Below are 5,610 nucleotides of genomic sequence, written 5' to 3' on the forward strand. Positions count from 1 at the left end.
TAACTGGTTAGTTTAATATTTGAAAATGAATTAATGCATTTTAGCACAGTAAGAGAGTAGAAACAGAAAGAAATCATTTCCACACATGCACAAAATAGCATTTGTTAAAATCCAGTGTCCATTTCTGATAGACATACATACACGCCAACAAAGAAAATAAACACACAAACCTCTCACTAAACTAGAAATCAAAGTAAACTTCCTAAATTTGATAATTGCAGCTATAAAAATATCTACATTAACATCACACTTGATGATTAAAGACCGAATGGTTTCCTTTACAATTTGGAAAAAAAATACAGTATTTGTTCTCACTATATCTATCATTCTATTAGTATTTCTAGGCATCAAAATAAAAAAAAAGGTAAATAAATAAAATAAATTCCTATTTGCAAAAGAAGAAACAGCATTGTCATTAATTTTCCCATTTAGAAAACTTTGTGGAATCTTAGAAAAACAACTTAAGCTAATAATTGTGTTTATCAGAGTACAAGACTATTATACAAAAAAAATCAAACTTATGCGTATATACTTGCAACAGATCATTGAAAGCTGAAATTAAAAAAAAATACCATGTAAAACTGAATCAGGCTATGTTTTTTTTTTTTTTTTAGATGGAGTCTCAACTGTCACCGAGGCTAGAGTGCAGTGGGGTGATCTTGGCTCACTGCAACCTCTGCCTCCCAAGTTCAAGAGATTCTCCTGCCTCGGCCTCCCGAGTAGCTGGGATTACAGGCATGCCGCCACCAGGCCAGACTAATTTTTTGTATTTTTAGTGGAGACGGGGTTTCACCGTGTTGGCCAGGCTTCTCTCAAACTCTTGACCTCAGGTGACCCGCCCACCTCGGCCTCCCAAATTGCTGAGATTACAGACTGAGCCACCACACCTGGCCTGAAACGATGGTTAGATGCCACGAAGTAGGTGGCAATGCCTTAACCGTGTGCGTATTGTCAGGCCCAAGGGCCTCTTCAATGCTTGTCAAGGGGAGTGCTATGAAATTTTAAGACATAAATCTGACAATGAATGAAAAAGAGCTCTACACTGAAAACTTTAAAATTTGCTGAGAGAACTTAAGAAGATACAAATAAGTGAAGAGAAATACCTGTACTGTGTTTATGGGCCAGAAGACTCAATATTTTTAACTTGAAAATTCTCTTTAAATTGATCAATAGATTCAAAAGAATTTTAATTATAATTGTAGCACAATATTTTTGTTTGGTAAAAATGACAAACTGACTCTAAAATTCATTTCAAAGTACTTTGAAAATGAAGGACAACTTTGATGGACTTACACTTCTGAATTTAAGTCTTATTAACTTACAGTATTCAAGAGGTTTGGTATTGGCATCAGTTTAAACAAATAGATCAATGAAACAGAATAGAGTTCAAAAATAGACCTACACATATATGATTAATTGATCAACACAGGTGTAATTATTTGTTGTGGATATGAAATAATATAAACTTTGATCCAGGTCTCACATCATTTTTTGAAATGAACTCAAAATGATTACATCAATATGTAAAGTTTACAACTATAAAACTTCTAGAAGAAAAACTTATTTTGGGCCTTGGGTTCTTATACATGATAGTATGATGTATAAAAAAACATAAATTGAATTTCTTAAATTTAGAGATTTCTGCATTTTGAATTACACTGGTAATGGAATGAAATGACAATCTACATATGGGGAAAACATTTGTAAACCACATATCTGATAAAGAATATGTGATTCAGAATCCATAAAAAACAGCCAATATTCAAAAATAAGACAACAAAAAACTCAATAACAAATTGTCAGATGATTTGAACAGACAGATAACTAAGTAAGATATAGGAAAGGAAAATGAGCAGTGAGAATATGTTCAACATCACTAGTTGGTAGAGAAATGCCTACCAAAACTGCACAGAGACACTGCTATAGGCCTATTAAAATGTCTAAAGTTTCGAAGACTGAGCATGCCAAATGTTGGCAAGGAAATGGAGGAACTGAAATATTCATACTGTTAGAACATAAAATTGTAAAACCACTTTGCAAAAGAGTTTGGCAGTATACAAGTCAAAGACTCTATTTTTTATTTGATCAAAGACAGCTTTCAGATCTCACACTTTCCCTCTCCCCTTTGTTCCACCTCTTCGGAAGCCAGTAAGAAAGCCAGCTTGCTCCCTTCCTTGGAGCATGCAGAAAGTTTAAATTCACCTGTCTTCCATCATTATGAGCTGATACTGCCCTATTTTCCTTGGGGTAAATGTTTGCCCTTTTCTATATGAGTAATAAACTGTATTTCATACTCATTGGTCCTATGGGTCCTTTATCTCAACAATTGTATAAAGTCTCAAAGCTGGTGGTGGGGAGGGAGTGATGACCAGTGTGCAATAGGGAAAGCGGTGTCCAGTTAAAAATTTAAAAGAGACAATTTCTTAAATAGGTAAACAAATTTTATCATCTCATTATTCCAGTAAAATGACAGTGGGTATCTACACAAAGACTTGTACATGAATGTTCATAGAAGCTTAAATTTTAATAGTCTCAAACAGGAAATAACCATCAAAAGGTACATGGGTAAATGCATTGTGGTACAAGCATGTAATAATTATACTGAACAAAAGAAATCCTACACAGGAATTGTATGCACTGTATAATTCAATGTATTTGAAACTGAAAAAGATGCAATGAATCTGCAGTGGCAGAAAGCAGATCAGTGGTTCCTGGGAATGAGGGAGTGATTGTAGGAAGGGCTGCAATGAAGGTGATATGGCTTGGCTGTGTCCCCACCCAAATCTCATCTGGAATTGTAACTCCCACAATTCTCATGTATTTCAAAAGGGAATCAGTGGGATTTGACTGAATACTGGTGGGGGTGGGTCTTTCTCATGCTGTTCTCATGATAGGGAATAAGTCTCACGAGATCTGATGGTTTTGTATAGAGGAGTTCCCCTGCACAAGCTCTCGCTCTACCTGCTGCCATCCATGTAAGATGTGACTTGCTCCTCCTTGACTTCTGCCATGATTGTGAGGCCTCTCCTGACATGTGGAACTATAAGTCCACTAAACCTCTTTTTCTTCCCAGTCTCCCAGTCTCGGGTATGTCATTATCAGAAGCATGAAAAGGGATTAATGTAGAAGGGATTAAGTAAGGAAACATGGAAAGTTTTGGCAGAGGGATACACTCATTATCTTGAGTGCAGTGATGGTTTCACAGGTGATTCATGTGTAAAAGCTTATCGAATAGTAGAATATAAACCTGTACCATTTATGATATTCACTAATGTCTTAATAAATGTTTTTTAAAGGTCACTTTGTCTTTATTCAATACCAGCCTGCATTACCCTTTCTTTTCATTCCATTTCTTCTTTGTGAATTATGGCTAGTTCATATTATATGAACAGCTAAAAAAAAGAAAACCCTCATCATTCCATATTCACTCTATTGATTCCTTTAACTCTCCTTATAGTACACCAATACTAAATTGCTTTTTATATGTAACTAACTCTTATGGCTTGAATCTTCCCTATCTGTGGTGCTTCTCCTGCCAACAAAAGTCATCTACTCCTATTTTTCATTTGGCTAATACACAGTTCTTTCTTCAAGACTGAATACATTTTTTTCTACTTCTTCCCCAGTGCTCTGTTTTAGGTGATCCTCCTCCTCTGCATTTGCAGCAAAGTTCTCAAAGACTGTGTGTGACTCCTTCATTGCACTCTTGCCTACTCCAAGTAGGAGTCCTGGATTTTATAACCCCTAGCAAAGTGAAAGATGCCAAGAAAGCATCATATAAGTGTTTGTTCAGCTGAACTCAGCTCCACTTCCTATATGCATTGCTGTGTTCCTTAGAAGGACCACTAAAATGCTTTCAATATCATTAAGTATGCAATTATAATATATGTTTGCAAGCATATTTAAAAAAACTAAGAATTGACTTATACATAAAAATAACATGATATTTAAAGCAAAGAAAACCATGTGAAACAAATACAAAAAGAAAAATTTCAGACTTTGGTTAAACTGCACACAAATCAGAAAACACATTTTACTTTCAAATGGAAGAATAAAAGCAACACTTTAGGTTAAATAGTATTTTGATGATAACAAGTATCAAATATTCATGTGTACATACGTTTATTTACTAAAAAATTCAATATATATTTGTTACATTTGTCTTTGGAAAATGAGTAACGTAGTGGAGAATATTGGTGAACCAAGACATATCTTCCATTGGGCCATTTTTATATTAACTATATAGAAAATTAGATATTGAATCAAAACTTGGAAGATATTTCTTTAAGGTTCTGTGATCACAGGCCATAGCTCTTCTATTTCTGATAACAGATCAGTACAAAGGAGAAAGGTAATTAGGGGAGATTGCCAGAGACACATGCTCATACTACCTATATACCATAAATCATAGAAATGTGCATTTGCATTATTACATTACCCTTTTTTTTCAGTTAATCCCAGTGTCACAGTGTCATAGGACAAAAAAAAATGTGAAGATCTATGTGGCATTTAATTTATTTCATAGAAGACAATGGTTTTAAAACAACAGTATTTTGGCTATATTAATATTCTCCAAAGAAACAAAACAAAGCATATTTTATAAACAAAGTTATGCTTAATAAAATATAGCTTATTTTTCATGAAATATAGTTACATAAATTGTATATAAAGCATATAAAATATGCTTTATTTTATAAAGCATAAATGAATAAGATAAGCAAAACCAAAAATGTATACGCACACACACACATACACACACGTACAAAGAGAGAGAGAAGGAGAGAGAAAGAGAGAGAGAAAGATGACTTATAAACTGGGAGCAGTGACTCATGTCTGTAATCCCAACACACTGGGAGGCCGAGGCGGGAGTAATGCCTGAACTCAAGAGTTCGAAGCCAGCCTGGGCAACATGGCAAAACCCTGTCTCTACAAAAAAAAATACAAAAATTAGTCAGGTGTGATGGTACGTGGCTGTAGATCCATCTACTTTTAGGACTGAGGTGGGAGGATCACTTGGGTTGAGGCTGCAGTGATTCATGATCACACCACTGCATTCCAGCCTGGATGACAAAGTGAGACCCTGTCTCAAAAAATGTTTTAAATATGAAAACTAAAAATAAGAATTTGGTTCATGTGATTATGGAGACTGACAGGTTTCAAACGGGTGAGTTAGGAGCTGGAGACCAAGGAGAGCCAATGGTATGGTTTCAGTCTGAAGGCCAGCATGTTCAAGGCCCAGGAAGAGCCAATGATTCCATTTGAGTTAGAAGGCAGGAAAAAGCCAATGTCCCCGTAGAAAGTCAGTCACTCACGGAGAGTATTTTTTAATTGAGGGGGGAAAGCCTTTTCATGCCATTCACGCCTTCAACTGATTAGGGGAGGCCCACCCACATTAGAGAGGGCAACGTGCTTCACCCAGTCTACCAATTTAAATAATATAATCTCATTTAGAAACACTCTCACAGAAACATCCAGAATGATATTTGACCAAGTTTTGGCACCTGATGGCCCAGTCAAATTGAAACATAAAATGAACACTCACATTGGCATTTCTGGGGACTTCCATGAAATCTGCCTCTCTCATCCCAGCAGGAAGCTGCCAAAGTTTCA

At 35.6% G+C, this 5,610-nt stretch overlaps 1 pseudogene; it reads right to left on the reverse strand.

The window, feature by feature from the left end:
• Positions 1-892: 892 nt before the first annotated feature.
• Positions 893-994, reverse strand: LOC116273276 (annotated as a pseudogene).
• Between the last annotated feature and the right edge of the window lie 4,616 nt (positions 995-5,610).

This window comes from Papio anubis, unplaced genomic scaffold (assembly GCF_008728515.1).
Source record: "Papio anubis isolate 15944 unplaced genomic scaffold, Panubis1.0 scaffold501, whole genome shotgun sequence".
Classification (NCBI taxonomy): domain Eukaryota; kingdom Metazoa; phylum Chordata; class Mammalia; order Primates; family Cercopithecidae; genus Papio; species Papio anubis.